Genomic DNA, 27,618 nt, shown 5'->3' with positions numbered 1-27,618 from the left:
TTATATCAAAAATTCATAACAGCTTACAAGTCTAGTCACATACATAATACATACAGAATATTGTTTGCAGAAGTGGAGTGCAGGATTGCTATAGCTGTTCTGTTCTATTTTGCATAGTTTAGGGTTAACGATGATGCTATTTGTTGGTCTTTATCTGCTGTCATTACTGTATTACCAACGGTGGGGTGGCAGTAATGGTCATGTGTGGATGTGGAAGGACATCATCAGCAAAAATTGTACTCTGCACCGTTAAGTGTTCAGTATTTTCACTTTTGAAAGTTGGCAACCCTAGAAGCAGCTTATGAGAAATTCAGCACATTTTAGTATGTCTGTTTGTGTTAAAAAAAAAAAAAAAAAAAAAAGAAGCTTATGCTCACAAAAGGGATCTCAAATGACAAACCATTATGTTATTAATTTAAGATTTACAAAGGTAGCCCCATTTTTTTTCAAAAGATCTTTGTCATGTACTTAACCCAGCATGAAAAATCATGATTTGGAATTATACCTATTGGTCCCAATTTGAAACCTGAAATACTGCAGGAATTCATTCATGCTGTTGAGTAGATTTTTCAAGTTAGACAAGCCTTTCTTTCTAACCAATATGTTGGCAAATGAAACACTTCCAGCACATTGGCCTTCAGTAACATTCCTGAGTCGTGTAAATTAAGGCATGTCGAGAGGTAGTCCAAAGCAAAAAACATATTTGGGTTGGCTCACAGAGATTTTGCAGAGATTTTCTCGTGTATAATTTTCGCACAGATCCAAATTTTCCTGAACAGAAGTCATTCTGTAATGAAGCTCAACTGAGAAATGTGCCCTTCTGAATAGAGATTTCCTGCCATTTGTTCAACCTGTCAGGCCCATGTAGGATAACGTAGCAGCAATCTGAAGTTACACCCATGATTTATTCAATAAGATACTGAGCAAAGCATCTGAAACCTCTCTTTTATGCCCACCGAACATTTGCATGCTCTTGCTTTAGTCCCAGCTGCGGCAGACACCGTCCAACTGAGCGGAGCTCTCAATTGCTGCAACACATAAGACCTGCAAATATATCTCAGAACTTACTACTGAGTTTATATGGAAAAAGGTCCCTACCTGTCAGTGCTAAAGGCAGGCCCAGGCCCTTCTCTCGCTTTTTGGATGGACTGCTGACTGTTTTTAAGGGGCAGCCTTTCATTTTCTCTGTGTCCAATTTTTTCCTTTTAATATTTCTCCCTCGTAGACAAAAAAAAATGCAGTCCTGTACATTTCAAACACAGTGGCGTAGCGAGGGGTGGGCGGGGTGGGCGGCCGCCCCGGGCGCCGGGTCTAAGGGGGGCACCAAAACGCGTGAGGGATACGCTCAGGAGCGGATTGACCTATCGGGGGATCGGGCATCCCCCGGTGGGCCGGTCTACCTGGTCACGTGGTCTCGACCGCGTGGCTCTTCCTCAGCCCAGCCTCAGCGCCTTCCAGTCAGCCCTTGCCGGAGGCCAAGCCGGTAGGGGCCGAAGAAATACAAATCGTGGCTGGCGGGGGCCGAAGAAAAGAAGATCAGCCAGCGCGGCCCGAAGAAATGAAGATGGGAACCTCCCAGCCAAGCCCCCGCCGGAGAAATTAAAATCGAGGCCGGCGGCGGCCGAAGAAAAGAAGATGGGCGCCTCCCAGCCAGCCTCAAGCGGGGGCTGACTGGGCGGCGCCCATCTTCTTTTCTTCGGCCTCCGCCGGCTTTGATTTTAATTTCTTCATCCTCTGCCGGAGACAGCCAGCCCCCGAAGGTCGGCGGGGGCCGAATGCATTAAAATCGAGGCCGGTGGCGGAGGCCGAAGCAAAGAAGATGGGCGCCTCCCAGCCAGCCTCAAGCAGGGGCTGGCTGGGCAGCGCCTATCTTCTTTTCTTCGGCCCCTGCCAGCCTCGATTTTCTTCGGCCCCCGCCAGCCTCTTTTAATTTAATGAGGACAGCTTCAGCAGCTACTGCTGCTTCTGGCGTCGCCTGCAAGGGAAAGGAGTAGGAGAACTGCTGGAGAGGGTAAGTAAAGGTGGTTTTTTAAGTTCATTTTTCTTGATTACCATTTTAATTATTGGGTAGTATGTGATGTGTCTGCTGTTTGAAATATTTTATTGGTGTTTGGTAAAGGTTTCAAAATTTCCTTGAGTCTTTAATTATTGGATATTCTATTCATCAGCTGTTCTGAAATTATTTTATTAGTATGATGTTATAATTATGATTCATGATTTATATATCTTGATTTTATTGATTGTTTCATGAGGAATGGTGACATTTTTGTTTTTCATTGTTGCACTGTATAGAGTCTGGCATGATACGTTTTACAGTTTAGTTTTTGTCTGCACATTTCTATTTATACTTTATGTGGCTTTATTCTGTATTTGGTGAGAGTTTGTGTTCTGCATGCAAAGACTGAGATGAAGCATGTGGTTTCTCTGTAGGGATCTGTAGTAGCTTGGCCTGTTCTGTTTTCCTGATAGGAGGTGTATTGATATTTTAGATTCTGGTGTAATATTTGTAGTATTCTTTTTCATAGGTGGGGTTGTTATTCTTTGAGTTTTGGCAAATAGTACTGTGTTGATATGGGAGGACCATGCTGAAATATAGGGGTGTGTACATATATATGTAAATTAAATATGTAAATTATATATGTAAATTATTTTGTATATGTAATTGGGTACCCATGGGCCAGTATGGAGAAAAATCCCCCGGGCCACTATTTTCCCTCAATCTGCCCCTGGATACTCTCTAGGAATCACAAAGCTCCTGTTACGCTCTCCGACCAACTTTTTCCATTCCCACGCGCACCGCCTCGTGGCAGCAGTTTACCACAGCTCGTCGCGCACAACTGGAAGGAACCCCAATCGTTCCCGTCGCCGGCATGCACAGACTGTAGCCGAGAAAAACTGGCCGCGAAGCCTCCCCAACCGCGCTCGCGCGTGTCCCCTATTGGCGGCAGTCTCTCATCTGTCTTCGCTGCTGCTGCCCTCTGATTGGCGGAGCCGGCCGGCAGTCAGAGGTGTTTCCCGGGAGACGGCGAGTGGACTTGCTTGGAGTAGACCGTGGCGGGCGGAAGCTCATTCGAGCTTGGTTTCTGTTTTGACTGAGGCGGTGGTGGCGCCGCCTTTCTTTTGGGAGCTTTCCCTGTTAGTCAAACGAGAGGAGTCCAGCAGCGTTGTTGCAGAACTGCACTCCTCTTTGTAGCGGCCAAAAGGAAAGGGGGGTGGTACAGGAAGAAGGCGTGTGGCCGTGGAGGGCCCCTGCAGCACCGCGTACTGAGTGCAGGTCAGACACTGAATGTTGTGTGTTAGCCGCCGGCAGCGGGGAAATCAGTATATCTGTGAACCGAGCTGGACTGGGATCTTGGAGACTTCCACGGTGATCACATGCGCCACTATCGTGTTTCTCTTATCTTTCAGAAGGTCTAATGGGGGCGGGGTGATGCTGCTATCTGACAGGCCAATGTAATAAGACTGCTGATTTTTCTGCGTGGATTTTTTTGTGCGCATCCTGCAAAAACTTGTGGAAGTACGGGATGTAATAACAGCCATGTATGCTAATTAGACACTGTATAAACTCCATGCACACTGAGCATATGTGCCGGGTCTAAGGGGGCGCCAAAACGCCTGGCTCTGCAGAAAAATAGCACCGATTTCAATGCAAATCATTGATGGAGGGAGGGGGTGCCAAAGAAGTCTCTTGCCCCGGGCACCAAATTGTCTAGCTACGCCACTGTTCAAACATTGTGGTCAGTTCCTATTTCACCATAAATTTCACTTTCAGTAGAAAAGTTGGCCTACTTAGTTGCTGTATCAATATCCCTTTCCTCTTATTTAACTTTGAAAGGAAAATAATTCAATCTCTTTAGAATTTAAGTGCTGTAAATACAGCATTATTTTCTGCCACCCATTCCTTTCTGCTTTATAATAGTACTCATATAAAAGAAATGTTTACAGATGTTTCTCCCCTGGGCAAACATCACAATGGAGTAGACAAACCAGCAAAATGTACCATGTTCTAGATTATGGGGCATTAATGTTAATACCACTCAATCTCTAAATATAGTTAATGACTCTAATTAAAGCGAAAACTATACTTTGTGCACTGTGCAGGATTGCAAAAGCATACATGTGACTTAGCAATATCCTTCACATGGGTGGGACTGGAGGGGGGGAGGGGCGGCAAAGGTGGTGACTGCCCCGGGTGTCAAGCCCAAGAGGGTATCAGTAGCAGAGCTGCTTGTGGCCTATGAGCATAAGCATACAAGGCTCTGCCCCAATGACTCTTAACCAGTGCCACAAATGTTTTCCCTTACCCTCCTATCTCAAGGGAACAGGAAAGAGGGGAGGATGACACTACTTTCTCTTGCCTTCCTATCTGCAGGGAATAGGAAAAAGGGGAGGGGAGGAGTCGGTGACACTGGAGAGGATAGCAGAACAAAGAATCCAGTTTTTGTATGCATATTTCTATATCTAATTTATGATGCCTTATTCTGTATTTGATGAGGATTTATGTTTTGTGTGATGAAAGTGAGTCCACTCCTCACTGTCTGAAGCAAGGCTTGGCAGGGCCACATTGGAGCCCATCCCACCACAGCCAGAAGAAAGGCTTGGCAAGGCCACGATGGAGCCCATCCAACTGTGGCTGGAAGAGAGGCCTGCAGGGCCATGCTAAGCCCCACCCCCTCCAAGAAACAACGCAGCTGTAGCTTTGCCAGTATGGTCTTCTCCCAGCTCCCTTCCAGCAGTGAGAAGCAGCTTGGTCATCCGGCAGAAACTTAAGACATAGCCAAGAAGAAAGGAGACCTGAGAGCTTGGGTGTGAGAGAGAGAGCCTGTGTGTGCATAAGAGAGCCTGCATGTGTGAGAGATCCTGCATGTTTATGTGAGAGCGAGCGTGCATGTGTATGAGAGAGCCTGCATGTTTATGTGAGAGAGAGAGCGAGACTGCATGTGTATGAGAGCACCTGCATGTGTATGAGAGAGAGCCTGCATGTGTGTGTCAGCACAAGTATGTGTGAGGAAGAGAGAGCGGGTAAAGTTGTGCACCTCCCCCCCCCCCCCCCCAAATCGATCCATAACAATCTCTGGGTGACCCCAAATCAAAAGATTCCAGGTCTGGAAAGCTATAGATTTTTTAATCCTATTATTTTTAATTTGTAGGTGTTATTTCATGTGTTTGCTGTTTTTGAAATTTTTGGTGTTTGGGAAATACTAGAGAAAATTTGTGAGTTTTTTAAATTATTGAATATTCATCAGCTGTTGTGAAATATTATTGCTTGATGGGGGGGAGCTGGAAAGGAGCATGATTTCTGTTTTCCTGATGTTAAGGGCCAGCATATTGTCAGTCATCCACTCCTTGATTTTTATCGTGCAGGTGGCTAGGAAACAACTCTGTCATCTGCATATAAACTAAAAGGCACAACCAGATCAGACAGAACTGTGCAGACAGGAGCAAGGCAAATATTGAAGAGAGTAGGGGAAAAGGAGGATCCCTGGGGAACACTCGTGCTCAGGTGGTAAGATTCGGAAGACCGCTTGGGAAAAAATGATTAGAAAGAAAGGAGGTAAGCCAGGAATGAACGGTGGAGGAAATGCCCAGTAACTTCAGACAGTCCAGCAAAAGAGTATGATTCAGACTATTGAAAGCTGATCATATGTCTACAAGAATGGCTCTGATATTAGTTATTACTTCAAAGTCCTGCCTAATATTATTGAAACTGGAAAGTAAAAGGGATTCCATATTACATCTCAGGCGGAAGCCAAACTGATTATTATGGAGTAAGCTGAGTAAGTTCAGTGTTCTTTAATATTTTAGCGAGAAGTTGGAGGGAGGAGATCAGTCAATAGTTAAAGGGATCTACAGAATCCAGTTTGGTTTTTTTCAATACAGGACGGACCACAGTTGTTTTTAACAAAGGAGGCTCCATGCCTTCGAGAAGAGATGCATTCACAAGCTCGGTGATAAAAGGGTTCACTTCAGGGTCCAACACTTTTTATCAAGGCTGAGGAGCACAAGTTAAATGCACAAAAATTGTCCTTCAAATGCCCTAATATAGCGGACACCTCAGAACATGAAGCAGTTGCAAAATCCTGCCAGTCAACGTTTGAGAGAGGAAGAGAAAATGAACACCCAAAAGTAATTACAGCGAAAGTGTTAACTATCTGAGAAGTTTTTTATGGAAAAAAAAAGACATAAATAGTTCACACAAGGGATATGAAACTCCACAGGGAGGACTCAGTGGAGGGGCAGTAAGTGAATGGACTAACCTAAGGGATCCTAAGAGTACCAAGCACATTTTGCTTGGTCCAGGCTGTTTTTGGACCCTTCAAGTCTGGACCAATAGTCTGTGAGGTTAGAAACAGTTTTCTCCTTATGCCAGTAGAATTCTATGGACCTGAGCCCAAGTTTTAAGAACCTTAAATCAGCGGTGTACCAAGGGCTGTGTGTTCTGACGAATAACCAGAGGTTTCATAGGGCCTAATGTATTTAGGGCAGGCTGGAGAGAGGACTGCCAATGATTTGTCAGTCCCTCGACATAGTGTACAGGGGTATCAACAAGAAAAGGAAGCCATCGAGAGCGCAATTGATCGACATCAACCTGTGGCCTATGTAGAATCCAAGAGGGGCAGTAGTCCTGTGAAATGAGGTAGCTGAATGACTTATTATACAATGAATAAAAGAATGACCAGTCTAAGGAATACTGATGCCAGAAACATGTCAAGCACCCCAACAGGCCCATTCCTCATGAACAGTGTATGAGTAAGACTCTTTATGGGTGTGAAAATGAATCGACTGAGACCACCCCAAAGAAACCAACAGCCAAAAAATCCTTACAGACCTTGAATGGGGGAAAAATATCTACCTAAATATGTGCCTTTACTGCCAAAAAGGGTGCTATGATGGGGCAGCCACTGGTGAGTCAAGGGGAAAAGAGTATAATTCTGAATATCTGACCCAGGCACAGAGAAGTTGATCTTGGCACTGATCCTGCATCAAATAAATACATTGTCATTGGTTGTGACATTCATGAAACATCTCCCTTGCAATTCCTTCTGAATCTTTAGGAGCATCTGTATTACTAAGAGTTTCACATTATATTGCACAGAGGTCCGTATTCAGAAACCTACTGTGAGGGGGGGTTAAGATCTCTAAATAAAATCTGATAAAAGTGCCACTGAATATATCTAAATAACTTTAGGCCTGCTATTTGGCTAACCAGAGTTACCCGTGTAACTTTGGCTGGCAGCGGTGAATATCGGCACTAAGTAGCACACTACACACTGGATGACGGTGTTATGAGACGCTGAACTGAGTCAATCATGGCCCCATGAGGAAGGTATTCTGCCGAAACACGGACCGTGTCAGGCAGCTTGTCAAATACCTAGACAGTGGGTCAAAAAGTGTTTCTCCATGATAAAGCTAAGTAGCTGGGAATCTGTATATAACGATGCAAAATAATGCAATGAAAAAGGGACAATGCGATAAGTTCACAAAATGACTTTATTCACATAGGGGCGGATTTTCAAACACTATGTGCGCGGGTACTTTTGTTCGCGCCACTGGCGCGAACAAAAGTACACCAGATTTTATAAGATACGCGCGTAGCCACGCGTATCTAATAAAATCCGGGGTCGGCGCACGCAAGGGGGTGCACATTTGTGCAACCTGCGCGCGCCGAGCCCAGCGCGGCCTGCCTGTTCCCTCTGAGGCCGCTCCGATTTCGGAGCGGCCTAAGAGGGAACTTTTCTTCGCCCTCCCCCCACCTTCCCCTCCCTTCCCCTACCTAACCCACCCCCCCGGCCCTATCTAAACCCCCCCCTTACCTTTGCGCGCGTCGCCGGCAGCCCCGCTCCATCCTCCGTAGCCGCGCATATCTAATAAAATCCGGGGTCGGCGCACACAAGGGGGTGCACATTTGTGCAACCTGCGCGCGCCGAGCCCAGCGCGGCCTGCCTGTTCCCTCTGAGGCCCCCCTTACCTTTGTCGGCAAAGTTACGCTTGCTTTCAGCAGGCGTAACTTTGGGCGCGTTGCCGGCAGCCCCGCTCCGTCCTCCAGTCCCGGGGGCGTGGTCCGGAGGCCTCGACCACACCCCCGGGCCGGCACCACGCCCCCGGGCCGGCCCCCGAAACGCCGCATCGTTTCGGGAACGCCCCCGGACACGCCCCCTCCCTCCCCGTTTCGAAAGCCCCGGGACTTACGCGCGTCCCGGGGCTTTACGCGCGCCGGCGGCCTATGCAAAATAGGCGCGCGAGGGCCCTAGCGTGTAAATCCTGCCGGATTTATGCGCGCAGGGGTTTTAAAATCCGCCCCATAATATGGTGCATTATTACTAATAGCATGAAAAAAACTTTAATGACCGATGATTAAACATAGCCTGGTGAAAACAACCAATACATGCTATCCCGCACACAATGGCGAATGACTGTGCAGAAATTGCACTATTAAGCCTGGTATGAGGTCATTAAACAAAAAATTGTTTTTGTTTTGGGTTAATACTATTGGTAAAAAGAGGTACTTTAGTCTTTCATTTTCACCTACTTTTTAAATATTACATTTTACATTGAGGATAAAGCTTTTAAATAACAGGACAGTCTAAGTCCTGTAATACTTGTGTACAGAAATATCTGGTTTACCATTATGCTTCCCTCCCTCTTTGCTTACAATTTGCCTATATAGCAATTGAAATAAAAGCAAGAACTTAGTTGACTGAAGATTTGCTGAGATCACAGCTACACGGTTTGATAAGCAAGTTTCTAAGAGAACCAAAAATAGTTTCATTCTTCACCATAGCCACTGGGCATGGGAGACTAAAATACACACAAATTACTAGACAGGAAATCGGGTGCAGACTTCTACATTAAGTCAATCAATCTCTCTAACTGGGGGAGATACATCTTGAAAAAGTGATTTTATACTGTATATTCTTAATTATTGAAAAAAAAAATGTAAAATACTTTTTGAAACCAGCCTTTATTGAGAAGAAATGTTATTTCACCTGGTGGAAAATTACACTTTAAAGTGTGTTATTTTAAGATAACTCTGCTACATTATCTAGAAAAAAACAGGAGCAGTCCCTTCTAGCTAAACCCTTATCCCAATGGAAATAATGACTTACAGGGAGATTATCAACTTGAACAGAAGCCCTGCCATTCAAAGGCGAACTTTGTTGAAGCTTTGTTTTCCATTTTTGCTAATATTCAGTGCAGAGTTCTCCAAAGCTTGTGTGCAGTATCCTCTTGATTTAAAGTTCTACAAAGTATTCTCATATATATATAAAAAAAACAAACAAAAAAACCCCGCATGTATATATCCATAGATATAGTTAATTGTTTTCTTTGCAGATGGTGATACCTTTCATGAACCAGTCAAAGAATTATCCAGGGTTTATTTATTTTTATATTCCACTTTTCAGATACTTTAAAGGGGATTACATTCAAGTACTGTAGGGACTTCCCTGTTCCCAGTGGGCTTACAGTCTTTGTTTTGTGGTCTAAATATCTATCTATGTATCCAGTGGCACAGCCAGTGTTAATGTGTTTCTTTGTCTTCTCTATTTTACAATTAAAAAAAACCCAACATTTTTTTTAAAGGCAGGATATAAAGTTTGGTCATGTGGAAACCATGTACCAAGAACATGCAATGAGCTACACAGTACACTGTATACATATTTTTTATGGCTGTAAGGACCTGTTTATTCACAAATGATCATGTTATAGGAGAGGGGTTTTAGTGTCTCTCTGTATATTTTTACCATAGTTCCATTTAATGTTATGGATTTTTTTTAATACTGCTGTGACTGACTGTGATATCATAAACATGACATGTTAAAATTATCATTGAAAAGCAGTAAACATTTGCAGAGGGTTAGTTCCACATGCTTGTTACTAACAGCAGTGAGGAAAGGAAATGGTGCAGCGATGGAGAAGGTACAGCGATGGAGAAGGTACAGAGAAGGGCTACCAAAATGATAAAGGGAATGGAACAGCTCCCCTATGAGGAAAGACTAAAGAGGTTAGGACTTTTCAGCTTGGAGAAGAGACGACTGAGGGGGGATATGATAGAGGTGTTTAAAATCATGAGAGGTCTAGAACGGGTAGTTGTGAATCGGTTTTTTACTCTTTCGGATAATAGAAAGACTAGGGGGCACTCCATGAAGTTAGCATGGGGCACATTTAAAACTAATCGGAGAAAGTTCTTTTTCACTCAATGCACAATTAAACTCTGGAATTTGTTGCCAGAAGATGTGGTTAGTGCAGTTAGTATAGCTGTGTTTAAAAAAGGATTGGGTAAGTTCTTGGAGAAGAAGTCTATTACCTGCTATTAATTAAGTTGACTTAGATAATAACCACTGCTATTACTAGCAACGGTAACATGGCTACTTGCCAGGTTCTTGTGGCCTGGATTGGCCTCTGTTGGAAACAGGATGCTGGGCTTGTTGGACCCTTGGTCTGACCCAGTATGGCATGTTCTTATGTTCTTAGTGAAATGTGGTTTTGTGGAAACATGAGATAAGAGAAGCTAATTAATATCAGTTGTCATGGAATGGGCTTTTTTTTAAATAGTGGTATGGACACTTGGAAACCAGGTAGAGACTACAAAATAATTTCATGCAGGCCACCCAGTGGTTTTAGATATTAATGTCATTGCCACCACTAACTCAAGCCAGATTTCAGCTGCTGACTTACACTAGGAAAATTCAACATCCCTGTAACAATCCACCGAGCCATCCAAACTCCCTTCTATTTCTGTTAAATGTGTACATTTCAGAAACGAATTTGCTAGTGAATTAGTACGAGTGAAAATGCCAGACTGCCAGAAGTGAAAACATAAATCCTCTAAACTGAGGAAGATGTTGAAGAGATACCCACACTAGTAGGGATCTTTGAAGGTGATAATTCAGAGAAATTGAAGCAAATAACTGTGAAACTGGAAAAATGTAATAGAGCAACTTGACAAACTAAAGATTAACAAGTTGCCAGGCTCAGATATTCTAAAAGAACTCAAATATGAAATTGTAGCACTGTTACTTGCAATCTGTAACCTATCATTAAAATCAGCCATTGTACTTGAAGACTGGATGGTGGTTAATGTAACTCTGATTTTCAAAAAGGGCTCCAGGGATGATCTGGGAAACTATAGACCAGTGAGCCTGATGTTGGAGCGAGGCAAAATAGTAGAATTTTATTCTTAAGAAAAAATTACAGGCCATATGGATTCACATGGCTTAATGGGGAAGAGCCAACATGGATTCAGGAAAAGGAAGTTTTGTCTTGCCAATCCATTAGAATCTTTTTTAAGGTGTATATAGACATGTAGATACACTATATCAATCACAACCTCTTCCCCACAAAAACCACTGTATTCTAGCGTACCGTAATGTGCATCCACAAACCCAAATCAATGGTACAACCAGTAAATCTAAAGCTAGTATCCAAATCTTTCACCAGATATTTGTAGGCCCCTTATTCCAAGGGTCTGTATAATATCACAGACTCTATTACGGTCCAGGGTCACCTTGCTTTAATTTATAGCATCCTTTTGTTGTTTTTCATTTTTATATTTATGTTTATAATAAAATCTCTAAAAGTCTCATAGTACTCTTATTAATATACTTGCACTTATTTTTTCAGAAACATGCACACTATCCACAGATATAAAAGGAGCTCTAATACTCATCCATTAGTTGGTCAGGGGTATAAGAGGATCATCTCTAGTGGGATGCCATTTCAGGAGGACACGCAGCTCTAGGGCTGTTGTGTATAAAAGACGGATACGTAAGCCAGGAACATAAAAAGGCTCAAGCGATAGCAGTCAATATGGAAGAAAATTAGGCTCGTTTTGCACCAGTTTATTCTTGCATCTATTGAAACAGAAGATAAGAAGGCTTGAATTGGAGTATTTAACACGGGACGATTCTCGGATAAAAGTGTGAAGGGCAATCCCTGAAGCAGGACATCTTATTGTCCGAAACATGATCATGTCAGGGTGACCAACTAACGGATGAGTATTAGAGCTCCTTTTATATCTGTGGATAGTGTGCATGTTTCTGAAAAAATAAGTGCAAGTATATTAATAAGAGTACTATGAGACTTTTAGAAATTTTATTATAAACATAAATATAAAAATGAAAAACAACAAAAGGATGTTATAAATTAAAGCAAGGTGACCCTGGACCGTAATAGAGTCTGTGATGTTATACAGACCCTTGGAATAAGGGGCCTACAAATATCTGGTGAAAGATTTGGATACTAGCTTTAGATTTACTGGTTGTACCATTGATTTGGATTTGTGGATACACTATATCAACCAGCTTAGCTTTATCTGGGTTATCAGAAGGCATTTGACAAAGTCCTTCATTTATTTATTTATTTTGAATGTATAGACTACAAGCAACCGAGCTGCGGCCAGCATTCAGTCAAACTATAGAAACCAAAACAAATGCTGGAATAAAGTGGTACAGTCCCAAATTTTAAATGAGTGTGTAAATCCAAAATTTCTTTTATTCAAAGGATGGCAACTCCACTGTATATATTGAACACAATCTTTCATGCACACGGGGTCCCCCGACACGGACCCGTGTTTCGCCAACGGCTGCGTCGGGAGGGATGCCCGAGATTTTTGTTACAGGAATTCTAAAAGTAATTATAAAGGACTGTATTAGAAAACATGGTACCGGTACAGAATAAATACAATTGAATTAAGCACGCATCGGTTTTACCTTAGACGGAGTTCATAAATTCCGGGCATGGAGCGCGCTTGAGCATGAAGTAGAACAAACTTAAAAGCTGTCAAAACTCGCGCCAAACAGGTTTCACAGACCAATCAGAATAGAGGAACAAACAGCCAATCACAGGTAAGAAGGTAACAGCTGCACCCTATCAGAATCAGGTAAAATGGAACCATTCAATTTCTTTATTGAGGCCCTTCGGTATGACAGAATCTAAACGATGTATCCATCTTTGTTCACAGCGTGTCAGTAAAGTGTCAAAATCACCACCTCGCAAGGAGGGGGAAACAAGCTCTAAAACAAAAAAGAATAAGTCAGATACTGTATGTGACTGTAATACCCAATGGTCAACAAGAGGAGCCAGATTACGAGAATGTTTTATGTTAGACCTGTGTTCTATAATACGGGTGCATATCTGTCTCTTAGTCTTGCCCACGTATAGTTTGTCACAGGGGCAGCGTATAATATAAACAACACCTTCAGAAGCACAAACAGAGTCATGACGTAGAGCATAGCTCTTTCCAGTATGGGGTTCAATAAATTGAGAAAGTGCAGTTGTATGTTTACACACCGAGCAGTTTCCACATGGTTTATGTGTTCCCACCTGTGTACCAACAAAACGATTTGATAAAAAATCCAAGTCTGTCAGGATATCCCGGAGGTTTCTCCCTCTACGGTACGTGAATCTCAAGGAACCCTGGAACATGTTTGAAAGGGCTAAAGAAGACCAATGTCGCCGAAGGATATTGGATATCGCATGGCTAGACGGTGAAAAGGGCAAAATACAGTTTAAAGAAGTGTTATCATCTCTTCGTGAAGGGAGAAATAACCAAACCCGATTAACATATAGGGCTCTCTTAAAAGCAGACTTCAAAACTTTATAAGGGTACCCTCTCAGTCTAAACCGGTAGAGCATCTCCTTAGCTTTTTCTACTTGGTCAGACATGGAAGAACATAGCCTACGCAATCTCAGGAATTATCCAGTGGGGATATTCTTCTTAAGGTTTTTAGGGTGGCAGCTGTCAAACTTTAATATAGTGTTACGGTCAGTCTTTTTACAGTAAAGAGTAGTAGAAAAACCTGAACCTGTATTAGAAATTAATAAATCCAGAAAAGCTATATCCGAATGATGTAGGCAAAAACTAAACTGTAAATGGGGGTTACACTGATTTAACCAATCGAAAAATAAATAAAATTGAATTTCTGTCCCTAACCAAATTAACAAAATATCGTCAATATAACGATACCATGAGTGTATAAATTTCCACCAACTGGAAGGATATATACATGACTCTTCGAATTGGGCTACATATAGGCATGCTAAACTGGGTGCCATCGTGGCACCCATTGCAGTCCCTTTAATCTGTTGGTAGAATGAGGTTTCAAACCGGAAATAATTTTTTGTTAATGCTAGATTGGTAAGCTGCATTAAAAATGATGTTGGAACCCTAGATGGCTCTATTCGGGAGTCTAAAATGTTTTCAATCACTGTAAGGGCGTCAGCTTGTGGGATGTTAGAATATAGGGATACGATATCCAGGGTAATTAATAGAAAAGGTGTAGGAGGAAAATTAGCACTATTTAATAAAGTAATAAGATGAGAAGAGTCATGTACGTACGATTTAATGGTTGGGACAAAAGGTCTCAAAAAAATGTCCACAAATTGTGAGTGGGGCTCCAAAACCGAGCCTATCCCTGACCCTATTGGACGCCCTGGTGGATTCACAAGTGTTTTGTGAATTTTAGGAAGTACATAAAATACTGGTATAACAGGGCATTGAATAGTGAGAAAAGTAGCCTCTCGATTAGTAATATAATGGTGGGAAACAGCATCCTGTACAATCAAAGCTATCTCTAATTTCAACGTTTCTGTCGGGTCCGAAGTCAAGGGGAGATAAAATGACGTATCATGCAGCTGACAGAGTAACTCAGCTTTGTAGTCCGCCCTGTTCATAACTACCACACCCCCACCCTTGTCCGCCGATTTAATAATGATGGAAGGGTCCTCAGACAAAGAAGATAAAAGAGTTCTTTCATACTTTGAAAGATTAAAGTGAATATATTGGTGATTATCTTGTGTCAACAATTTAATATCATTTTGTACCAATTTCTCAAAGGCTAGCAGCATGGGGTCTACTGGACCAGGGGGAACCCATCTGGATTTCACTGTAACCAGTGAGTCATCTTGTGGAGGATGGAAATCTGAAAAGAAAAGTTTCAATTTCAAAGATCTGAAAAAACAGTACAAATGAACTTGTACATCAAAAATATCAACTTTAGCAGTAGGCACGAAAGATAATCCTATATGTTAATCGGGATTGGTTATTTCTCCCTTCACGAAGAGATGATAACACTTCTTTAAACTGTATTTTGCCCTTTTCACCGTCTAGCCATGCGATATCCAATATCCTTCAGAGACATTGGTCTTCTTTAGCCCTTTCAAACATGTTCCAGGGTTCCTTGAGATTCACGTACCGTAGAGGGAGAAACCTCCGGGATATCCTGACAGACTTGGATTTTTTATCAAATCGTTTTGTTGGTACACAGGTGGGAACACATAAACCATGTGGAAACTGCTCAGTGTGTAAACATACAACTGCACTTTCTCAATTTATTGAACCCCATACTGGAAAGAGCTATGCTCTACGTCATGACTCTGATTGTGCTTCTGAATGTGTTGTTTATATTATACGCTGCCCCTGTGACAAACTATACGTGGGCAAGACTAAGAGACAGATATGCACCCGTATTATAGAACACAGGTCTAACATAAAACATTCTCGTAATCTGGCTCCTCTTGTTGACCATTGGGTATTACAGTCACATACAGTATCTGACTTATTCTTTTTTGTTTTAGAGCTTGTTTCCCCCTCCTTGCGAGGTGGTGATTTTGACACTTTCGCTGTGAACAAAGATGGATACATCGTTTAGATTCTGTCATACCGAAGGGCCTCAATAAAGAAATTGAATGGTTCCATTTTACCTGATTCTGATAGGGTGCAGCTGTTACCTTCTTACCTGTGATTGGCTGTTTGTTCCTCTATTCTGATTGGTCTGTGAAACCTGTTTGGCGCGAGTTTTGACAGCTTTTAAGTTTGTTCTACTTCATGCTCAAGCGCGCTCCATGCCCGGAATTTATGAACTCCGTCTAAGGTAAAACCGATGCGTGCTTAATTCAATTGTATTTATTCTGTACCGGTACCATGTTTTCTAATACAGTCCTTTATAATTACTTTTAGAATTCCTGTAACAAAAATCTTGGGCATCCCTCCCGACGCAGCCGTTGGCGAAACACGGGTCCGTGTCGGGGGACCCCGTGTGCATGAAAGATTGTGTTCAATATATACAGTGGAGTTGCCATCCTTTGAATAAAAGAAATTTTGGATTTACACACTCATTTAAAATTTGGGACTGTATCACTTTATTCCAGCATTTGTTTTGGTTTTGAATGTATAGACTACCCATCAACTTTACTAGGTGTTTAACAGGGTACTAATCATAAAGATGCATAAAACAATCAGAACATAGTCATTAGATAACAAACATTAAAATAGACCATACCAATATATAATATATAGAAAATATCAATATTAAAACATTAAATAACATAGCAAACTAAGCAAATATTAATTTAAAACATACTAACAATAAAATAAAATCATAAATGCCAATTAAAATTAATTAATGAAGACTGAAAACCTGTTAACCTACAGTGTCAGAAATATAGTCATAGGTTAAAGGCTAGTTCGGAATAAAATGCCTTTATCACTTGCTAGTAACCTTCACTGTAGCATATGGGATCATATGCTGAAGGCTTATGAAACTGCTCAAGAAACTAAAAATGTCACAGGATAGGACACAATGCCCTACTGTGGGTTGGAAATTAGTTAAAAGATAGGAAACACAGAGTTGGACTAATTCGTCAGTTTTCCTAATGGAGAGAGGTATACAGTGGAGTGCCTCAAGAATCTATACTGGGACTGGTGCCGTTAACATTTATATACATAATCTGGAAAAGTGAGCTGGTTAAATTCGCAACTGACCCAAAATTATTCAGTTGTTGAAACACTAGTGAATTGTGAGGAACCGCCGAAAGACCTTACCAGACTGGGGCATTGGCAGATGAAATCGAATGTGGACAGGTACAAAATGGTGCACAGAGGGAAAAATAATCCTAACTATATGTACACAATGCTGAGTTCTGCTTTGGGAGTTGCCCCCCAGGATCTTGGAGTCATTGTGGATAATACATTGAAATCTGCAACTCAGTGTGTGGTGGCAGTCAAAAAAAAAGCAAATAGAATATTAGAAATGAATAGGCATGGAGAATAAAAGAGAGAATATTATAATCCATGGTGTGACCGCACTATGGACTGATAGAGAGATTATGATGTGTGCAGCAGTTCTAGTCACTCCATCTCAAAACATATATAGTGGAAAAGGTACATAGATGAGCAACAAAAATGATAAAGATGATGGAAAGGCTCCCTTATGAAGAAAGACTGAACAGGTTAGGGCTCGTCAGTTTGGAGAAGAGAAGACTAAGGGCCTCATTTTCTAAAGTATCGCAGGCCTGATACTTTAGGGAATGAGGGGTGGGGGGCCGAAACGGGGGCGCACCAAGCTGCGCAGCCTGCCTCCATTCCCTCTGAGGCCGCTCCAAAATCGGAGTGGCCTCAGAGGGAACTTTCCTTCCGCGTCCCCCCACCTTCCCCTCCCTTCCCCTACCTAACCCACCCCCCGGCCCTACCTAAATCCCCCCCCCCCCCCACCTTTGTTGGGCAAGTTACACCTGCTTGAAGCAGGCGTAACTTGCGCACGCCGCCTCGCATCCCCCGGCACAGGCCGCAGTGCCGGGGGACTCGGGAACGCCCCCTCCCGTCCCTTTTACGAAGCCCCGGGACTTACGTACGTCCCGGGGCTTTGCGCACGCCGGCGGCCTATGCAAAATAGGCCGCCGGCGTGCGAGTGCCCTGCATGCGTAAATCCAGGAGGATTTACGCGTGCAGAGCTTTTAAAATCTAGCCCTTTGTGTTGCAGGCTTTGTATTGTTTTAGTAGTTCTTTCCAAACCACTTCGATCCTCTCAGCATCCTTATGAAGGTATGGCCTCCAAAACTGAACACAGTGCTGAAGATGGGGTCTTGCTTGTGATCTGTACTAGTACAATATTGCCTCCTTCTTCTTAATGTATATACCTTTACTTTTGCAGTTGAGCATAATGTTAGATGACCTCAAGGCAGTCAGTCAATGTAATAAACAATTGGGAAAACTAAGATGGTTACTTCCAGATCTCTTTCTTGCTTGACAGTTTCCAGTTCGTGTCCGAATTGATAAGTGGCTAATGGATTTCTGCATCTCAAAACATGAGAGGACATTAAATATATCTACAGCTCTATCATTAAACTTTCAAAAGGGAGAATTTGGGAAAATAGGAAAAACTGAAAGGTACAGCTACTATGGTCAAGAATTTGTATCCAGCATAGTCATTGTTTAACAATAATATCTTGGAAGCTCAGTCTAAATTAATTCCATGCATTAAAAAAAATGGAAGGAAAACTAAATGACTGCTGGCATAGTTAAAAGGTGAGGTGAAAAAGACTTTTGTAGCCAAAAGAATCTCTTTCAAAAACTAGAAAAGGATCCATCTGAAAAAGCATAAGCATTGTTAGATGTAAAAACAAAGAGGCAGCTAAAAGAAAATTTGAAAAGAAGCTGGCCATAGAGGCAAAAAATTATAATAAAAACGTTCTTAACTATATCTGAAGCTGAAAGCCTGTACAGTTGTTTGGATCGTTAGATGATTGAGGGGTTAAAGGGGCACTTAAGGAAGATAAGGGCATAGCAGGAAGACTATGGGCCAAATTTTAAAACGTGTGCGCAGGTGTAGATTTGTGCAAGCAACACGGCACGCACAAATCTATGCCCAATTTTATAACATGCGCGTGCCACCGCAGTCATTTTATAAAATCCGGGGTCGGCGCGTGCAAGGGGGTGTACACATGTGCACCTTGCGCGCACTGAGCCCTAGGGGAGCCCCGATGGCTTTCCCTATTCCCTCCGAGGCCGCTCTGAAATTGGCAGTGACCTCAGAGGGAACTTTTCTTCTGCCACCCCCCACCTTCCCCTACCTAACCCACCCCCCAGCCCTACCTAAACCCCCATCCTGACCTTTAATCTTCAAGTTGTGCCTGCCTCTGGGCAGGTGTAGATTGCAGCCTCAGAGGGAACTTTCCTTCTGCCACCCCCCACCTTCCCCTCCCTTCCCCTACATAACCCGCCCCCCAGCCCTACCTAAACCCCTATCCTGACCTTTAATCTTCAAGTTGCGCCTGCCTCTGGGCAGGTGTAGATTGCGCACGCCGGCCAATGGCCGGCCCACGATCCCGGGCACAGTGGCAAATAGCTGCTGTGCCTTGAGGCTCTGGCCCCGCCCTGCCCTGTCCCACCCACTCCCCGCCCCCTTTTTCAAGCCCCGGGACATATGCGCGTCCGGGGGCTTGTGCGCATCACTGAGCCTATGTAAAATAGGCTCGGCGCACGCAGGGGCAGGTTGTTGGGGTTACGCACATAACCCTTTGAAAATCTGCCCCTAAATTAATTTTATGCTTCGATGTTAACTGAAGAGGATGGTGGGGAGATATCCATGCCGGAAACTGTATTCAATCGTGATGATTCAGAAGAACTGAAACAAATCACAGTGAAGCTGAAAGATGTAATAAGTGCAGTTTAATAAACTAAAGAGTAGCAAATTGCACAGATCAAATGGTATACACCCCAGAGTTCTGAAAGAACTCAAAAATGAAACTTCATTGCCAGGCAAAATTGTGGAAACTATTCTAAAGAACAAAATCACAGAACATATAAATTTAAATAACATGAATTTAAATAAGGGAAATCTTGCCTTACCAATCTGCTACATTTTCTTGAAAGACTTAATACACATGTGGATAATGGTAAACCAGTGGATGTAATGTATTTGGATTTTCAGAAGATGTTTGACAAAATGCCCATGAGAGACTGCTGAGAAAATTAAAAATTCACGCGATAGAAGTTAATGTCCTATTGTGGATTGCAAACTGGTTAAAGAAAGGCAATGAAGAGTAGGACTAAATGATCAGTTTTCTCAGTGAAGAAGGGTAAACAGTGGCATGCATCAAGGATCTGTATTGGGACAGGTGCTTTTTAATATATTTATAAATAATCTAGAAAGGAGACTAATGAGTGATATGATCAAATTTGCAGACAATGCAAAATTATTTCAAGTTTTTAAATCCCAAATGGATTGTGGAAAATTGCAGGAGGACCTGTCACTGCCCATACATTATGGGTCTAGACTATATGGAAGGTACTGGATAGATGTACCTTAATGAAGGGTGGGTGCTCTGGAGCAGGAATCTGTAGCAGCCACCGTACCCCATAGGTTGAGTCTTTGGATTCAGGTGACCAACAGGTCTTTTCAGGTGAAGGTAGGTGCAGAGACATGGAGAGTAGCAGAGTGCCAAGGGTGGTGCCTGACAACAGAGCAAGAGACTAGATTCCAGGTGAGACTAGAAACAGGAGCTGGAGGTTGGAGCAGGAAATCCAGGAGCATAGGTAGAAGAAGAGCAAGAGCCAGGAATTGATGGCCATGACCAGAACAGCTTCAGAATATGACCAGTAAGTAGGAAACATGGAGCAAACTCTGTGTGGGCTGTTGGAACAGCAAAGGTATGATAGGTTGAGCTTTCTTATATACTGCTGTTTGTTAGATCCACACCTAATGTTGGTCCAATAGGGAGTCCTCTGGGGCAGGCCTCCCTAATATTTCTTGATAATTACTAGAAGGTCTCTGTTGCTTCAGAATCCTCATGGCTCTGTTGGTAAGGTTATTTTACACATGTAACTGCTAATTTTTACACATGCAGCTTTTGAAAATTTATCTTTTAGGAAATAGCCACTACTTATCACAGCACAATAGCAGCATGGGATCTACAATATTTAGTGTTTGGGATCTTGCCAGGTACTTGTGACCTGGATTGGTCACTGCTAGAAACAAGATACTGGGCTTGAAGGACCAGTATGGCAATTCTTATATTTTTAAGAACATCAAGGAGATTTATGGCTGAGAGTAGGCAAGTTGGAAAAGATAGGCTTCTCTCTTAGACCTACAGATGGGGATAGATGGCGTGTTTTGGACATCTGGCAAAATCTTGTTTCAGAGTTAGGGACACAGTAATGAAAAACCCAAGTGTGAGGAAGCTTGCATAGAATAAGGATCAGAAAGGAGAGTACAAGATTGTATTTCATAACCCTAAGACTTCATGCTCTGCTCCATCCTTTGAACCTTACCATGCACTCGCACCTACACATTACACAATATATAGATACTCATTCAAAGGAGTGGATTAGAGTTAGAAGAATCAGTAAAGAGTTTCCATCTAGCTAAGATTTCACAGCTATCATCAGGATCAAATCTCATTCAGCAAGTGATCTTTCATAGAAGCACACAGGAAATACTGGACATAGTAGCCTCTCCAGAAACTAAGAAATGACACACGTGCACACAGAAGAGAGAATAATGCTATTTGTGTCTCATTTCACTCTTATACTGGAATGAATACAAAACTATTGTTTCCATGTTACTTCTTCCACGTGTTCTCTGGCAGCAAATCTCTCACTAAAAAGACATCAACAGAAATGGACATCAAATGGATTGGTCAGTTGCTTAGCCACACCCATTTACATCTAACATAATTCTATTTTTGACAGACCACATAGGCAGTAAGTAAGTTCACATTTCCTACCCTTATCCTGCCATGTTTTTACTGACATGATTTACCACACCCTCGCTATCAGCTCTGTCAAATGGTAAAACCTCCTTTAAAATAAAAATACCCTTCAGTGCTGCCCTTGTGGTCATTATCAAGGCTGCCATGTCAAACGCTTCATGAGATTTCCTCACTATCTGACTAATCTGGTCACCGCATCTCAAAAAAGATAATTGCACTGGAGAAGATACAGAGAAGGTCGACCAAAATGATAAAGGAGATGGAACAGCTCCCCTATGAGGAAAGGCTAAAGAGGTTAGAGCTGTTCAGCTTGGAGAAGAGACGGCTGAGGGGGGATATGATAGAGGTCTTTAAGATCATGAGAGGACTTGAACGAGTAGATGTGAATCAGTTGTTTACACTTTTGGATAATAGAAAGACTAGGGGGCACTCCATGAAGTTAGTAAGTAGCACATTTAAGACTAATTGGAGAAAATTCTTTTTCACTCAATGCGCAATTAAACTCTGGGGAATTTGTTGCCAGAGGATGTGATTAGTACAGTTAGTATAGCTGAGTTTTAAAAAGATTTGGATAAGTTCTTGGAGGAGAAGTCCATTAACTGCTATTAATCAAGTTGACTTAGGGAATCGCCTCTGCTATTACTGGCATCAGTAGCATGGGATCTTCTTAGTGTTTGGGTACTTGCCAGGTTCTTGTAGCCTGGTTTGGCCTCTGTTGGAAACAGGATGCTGGGCTTGATGGAGCCTTGGTCTGACCCAGCATGGCAATTTCTTATGGTAGTTGCAGGACCAACTGGGTTGATCTTCCAGAAGCCAAAACTTTCCCTACTTGGAAGTAATGATGCAGAGCCTATACTAAGGCCGTCCATGATGCATGCATGTCATCATATGTGTTGGTTGCTTCTTGTTTATTGCTATGTGTTATTGCTGGGGAAAGCAGATGTTTCAGTTAATTGTGTGAAACGATGGTCACACTCATATTTGAGAAATTACTAATTTTTCTTTCCCTTTTGGCAACAAGGTTGGAGATTATTGGTTACAATGCTTGCAATTAAAGTTTTCTGATGCCTTTTTGTGATCCTTTGCTGTTTCCTTACTCAGCAACTCTCTTCGTCTGTTTACTTCCTGTCCTTATCAGTTGACATTGTGTTAAAGATGGACGCTGCAGTTAGGCAGGGTTTTAAGAAAAATCTAAATATTTGTTCTCTTATACATTATTTATCTTCTTTTGTAGCCATACACGATGCTGCCTCTTTGAAGAAGTACCACCAGCAGCAAGAAGAGAGAAGGAATCTCAGCCTTTTGGCTCCATCAGGAGGAGAGAAACTCAACCACACCCATCTCCATCACTGCCTGTTTAACCAAAAGGCTGGGGGTGGGGTTTATTTTGCTGACATGTTTGTTTTCTGTGAATTTTATGTATCTGTTTTATTTCTAGTGTGTGGTATTGGCTCCTTTATGACTAAAAATATATGACTTGTTGAGATGTAATGTATGTGGTGTGAAGAAGTGGAGTGAGTGATACATGTAAGTTAGCTTGAGATTTGATTTTATGTAGTAATACTATGCAGTACTATAATTAGTTTCACTGATTCATGCTTTCTAGTATAGTGTTGCTCCATTACATTCATATCTGTGCCTTCTGATTTTTTTTACAGTTCTAGACATTGATAGTGCCCTGGATATGCACTGTATGGTAGAGAAGATGAGAGGTATAGGTGTGAAAAGAGAATTGTATTAATGTAGAAAATTTGTGGTGTGTAAGAGGTAATGACAGAATGATTGTGAGAGGCAGAGGGCATCAAGATATGAATGAAGAGAAAAAGAAAATTAAGGAATTGATTTACTACATTTCCCATAGAAAAACATGGCTCTAAATTAGCATAAGAGAGGTGAATGCAGAGCTTAGGGTAGATCAAAGTGACTCTTAAAAGGTGAGCACTGTGATTCCTGGCTGCAAAAGCAGCACTTACCATTCATAGAAGTAAATTTCAAAGGCAGTTATATGCATAAAACCCAGTTTATGCATTTTATACGTTCTTTGAAAATAGCCCCATGGGTATGTGCAGCAAAATATTTGCAGAAAATGATTTTGCATGTATTTTTGGGTGCATATTAAATAGGTATTCTGGGGGGATGAAATTAGAGGGGATTGGGATTTACATGTATATTTTCAAAAATCATAACTATGTTCATAAAAATATTTGTGTTAAGTTGCAGCTGCTCCCGAGCATGTCTTATATCCATGCATCTGTCTCCACACATACCTAGCACAAACCCGTAAATTTTCAAAGCACACTTATGCATGTAGGACCACTTTGAAAATTTGGGATAAAGTTTGAAGGTAGTATTTGCCCACAAACTTTAGCCTTACATGGGCTAATTAAAATGACTCCAAAAATATGTTTTTGCTTGCAAAACTACAGGCAGTCTTTAAAAATAGAGGAAAGTTGTCACAGTTTTGGGGAGGGGTGTTTATATTAAAGTCCAATGATTTATTCAAGCTAATTTTCCTATATTTCCAAGTATAACAAAAGTGTTGTCAAAATCCGGCATGGTGGATTTGAGTCTGCTGTCCATGTAGACCAGCAGGAGTCAGATGTTCCGCAGAGTGATGGGTTCCAACCTGGAAACGAGGGGAGGCTGCTGCCATTACTGTGTGGTTGGCTATAATCATCTCAGAGAAGATTATAACTCCAGACAACAGGGCTAATGAGGGTTTCTTCCTCTGCCTAGGCATGCTGTCTAAGGTAAAGGGTGTTTAAAGAGGGGAAAAGGGGAAAATAATTTGCAAACATGTTCTTATAGGAAGTCATGGCAGCTGCATAGCTGTAGCAGAGCTCCAGCTCAGACCTATGGTATGCTCAGGCAGGAACAAATATGGATCTCAGGGCTGCCACCGAAGAATAAAAAACAAAATATAGCTTTTTGGCTGGATGCCCAAAATCCTAACCAATTTGTGGATCGCTAATCGTAGTTAGAGCAAGTTTCAGATGCATTGTGGTCACATCTAAATGGTTGTGCTCCTTTACTTTCACTAGAATACCCTCTGTATGTTCACTGGAGAGATTTCAGCTGGATAGGGGACTCTTTCTCTGACCTGACCACTTTATTTGCAAAGCTGTTTCATTTATGGTAAACTACAGAAGCGGTTCTCAGCCTGTGACTGGGAAAAGTGGATTGCAAAAGACTCGTCTATTTATTGATTACATTCCATTTATTAAACTATCTTTCTGCAGGTGTCCAAAGCAATTTAATCAATCAATAAATAAACATAGAGCAAGGCAAGCTAAGCAGGATAGTTTGGAAGAAAAAGACCTTGTCAGTTGTTAATCATGCATGAAATGAATATCTGAACATTGTTGAGTTTTACAATGTTATATTAGTGCTATCATTGCAAAAACTGTTGAAAATGATGATTTAAAAGGATGGTATTTGTGTGGGAGGAAAGATCCTATGAATCAGTCAGACTTTTTGGGAGAATTTTAAACATACAGCAAGGCTGAGGGTCATTGATCTAGCATATCTATTGTACTATTTGGAAATACATTTTAACAATTACAGCCAGCATGATATTCTGTTTCATCTCAAATCACCTGTCTATGCTTACAAAATGGAGGTTGCTTATGACTGCTGCCTCTGACATCTTAGTTTTGGCACAGCAGGAGGATCGATCACTGGTAGCAAAGGAAGTGTGTGTGTGGAGGGGGAAATCCAGATTGTATCATTTTATTAAGTGGATAGGAAATCAACCCTAAACTATCTGCTGGTCTGTGGGACTCGGGGAAAATCCCTTATGCAAAACAGATCTTGTATCTGTCACAAGACTTTTAAGAATGTGCTAGTCACATGTTTCCAATCCATCAGGTCCCTCTTTCTTCTCCCCTGAAGCAGTTTGACAGATTTTAGTTACATGAGCCAATAATTAACTGTTTAAGCATGGTGGGAGTTGCTGGTAATGCCATTTGTTTATACTCTCCCCAGCCATACACAGAATAGTAGTAGAGGATATCAAATTGTGTTCACAGAGGTGGAAGGGGAGGAGATATTGTAGATAAGAGTTATTGTATTAGACAGGGACCAACAATGTGAAGAACTTTGCTGTACAGGCAGGGCCAGATAGGCCCCTGAAGAATTGAACCACTGACTGAGCTGTATAAATTGTGAAAATATATATATTTAGGATTTGTTAAGCCTTTTGGCTTCCCTTTTCTGCTAAGTTCTTTGTCTTCCCTGGAAAACTCAACTACTGAATTTTGTGTGCTAGTGATGAGTTTCTGAGGCCCTTAGGACATCTGCATTATTAAGATTCCTATAGGTCACATTCCGCTTACTTTTTTGAGCCAACACTTGACAGGGCCCCTCTGCCCTAAGGCTGGAATGCATTGAAAAGGAAAGGGTGCACAGCCTGATTTATGGCTGGGTACTGGCAGGAAAAGTTAGACAAAGAATGAGATATTCTATATAAACCACTTCACAAGACCAATGAGTAAATACTGGAGCCAATGCAAGATGTTCATGACATGCCAGTGGTCCAGCACTGAAGTCCTAAGAGTTCTGACTGCTCCACTGCTGAGATTCAGAGGACAACCTCAGAGAAGTGAGCAGATTTAGTTTTACATTGTAAAAAAAAAAATATATATATATATATAATATATATATATTATATATATATATATATTATATATATATAGTATATATATATTATATATATATATATATATATAGTATATATAATAATCTAGGACTAATAAAAATTGCAAATGCACATAAGAATAAGGTATAATGTAAACAAGGAAAAATACAAATGCAATAAACCAAGGAATATATATATATATATATTCCTTGGTTTATTGCATTTGTATTTTTCCTTGTTTACATTATACCTTATTCTTATGTGCATTTGCAATTTTTATTAGTCCTAGATTATTATATATACTCAATTTCCTGGGACAATAAATGTGAAAATCTGCTAAGTACAATGTGAAGATATATTCTGTTTTAGGAATTAAGAAAGAGCCACCTAGTGACCTTAACCGCTCCCCTGCAATTACATTTATCAACTGGATATTTTTCAGATTGTACAACTGCAAGCCGGTTGATATAGTGTATCTGGATTTTCAGAAGACATTTGACAGGAAATTAAAAAGTCACAGGATAAAAAGCGATGTCCTCCTGTGGATTGGTAACTAGGGATGTGAATCGTTTTTATAATGAATTGAAATATCGTACGATATTTCTTAAATTCGTTATAAATCGGTTAAATCGTGAAACGAACACTTTTCTCCTGAATTTTCGTGAAAAATCGTTTTTCGGCTTAGTGCGCGCTAATGGGGGTTAGCGCAGACTAACGAAAAACGTTTATTTTTGTTATTTTTTGTTACTTTTTGTTATTTTTTGTTAGTGCGCACTAAGCCGAAAAAAAAATGCCGATCCGCAGGAAAACGATATTTACCCGCAGCCACACGAACCCGAAAGGGCAAACGATCGGGCACCCGATGCACATCCCTATTGGTAACTAGTTAAAAGATATGAAACAGAGAGTTGGACTAAATGATCAGTTTTCTCAATGGAGAGAGTTGAATGAAGAAAGGAGAGTCCCTTGGATTTGCAATGGGACCAGTGCTGTTTATTATTTACATAAATGATTTGGAAAATGGAGCTGCAAGTAATGTGGTCAAATTTGCGGATGACACAAAATTATTCAAAGTTGTTGAAACATGAGCAGACTGTGAAGATCTGCAGAAGAATCTTGCCAGATTGGGGACCCGGGCATCTAAGTAGCAGATGAAATTTAATATTGACAAGTGCAAAGTGATCCACAGAGGAAAAAATGAGCCTTACAAGTGCACAATACCGGTTTCCGTATTATGACTCGCCACCCAGAAAAAAGGCGTTTGGCGTCACTGTGGACAAAATGTTTAAATCCTCTAATCAGAGTGCAGCGACAGTCAAAAAAACAAAAAATTATGTTAGGAATTATTCAGAAAGGAGTGGAAAATAAAACAGACTATCATATTACCTCTGTATTGATTCGTGGTGTGACTGCACCTTGAGTATTATGTGCAGCTCTGGTCAGCCCATCTCAAAAAAAGATATAGCAAAACTAGAAAGTACAGAAATGGGCAA

At 41.5% G+C, this 27,618-nt stretch overlaps 1 long non-coding RNA gene across 1 annotated transcript in view; it reads left to right on the top strand.

Moving 5' to 3' along the window:
- Positions 1–25,677, top strand: part of LOC115090391 — a 47,401-nt gene extending 21,724 nt beyond the window's left edge. Inside the window, exon 3 of the long non-coding RNA XR_003856391.1 lies at positions 22,724–25,677. This is a non-coding gene — a long non-coding RNA (uncharacterized LOC115090391). The remainder of the gene's footprint in view (positions 1–22,723) is intronic.
- Positions 25,678–27,618: the final 1,941 nt, after the last annotated feature.

This window comes from Rhinatrema bivittatum, chromosome 4 (assembly GCF_901001135.1).
Source record: "Rhinatrema bivittatum chromosome 4, aRhiBiv1.1, whole genome shotgun sequence".
Taxonomy (NCBI): domain Eukaryota; kingdom Metazoa; phylum Chordata; class Amphibia; order Gymnophiona; family Rhinatrematidae; genus Rhinatrema; species Rhinatrema bivittatum.
The sequence above is the reverse complement of the archived record's forward strand: the minus strand, read 5'-3'. Positions and strand labels throughout refer to the sequence as shown.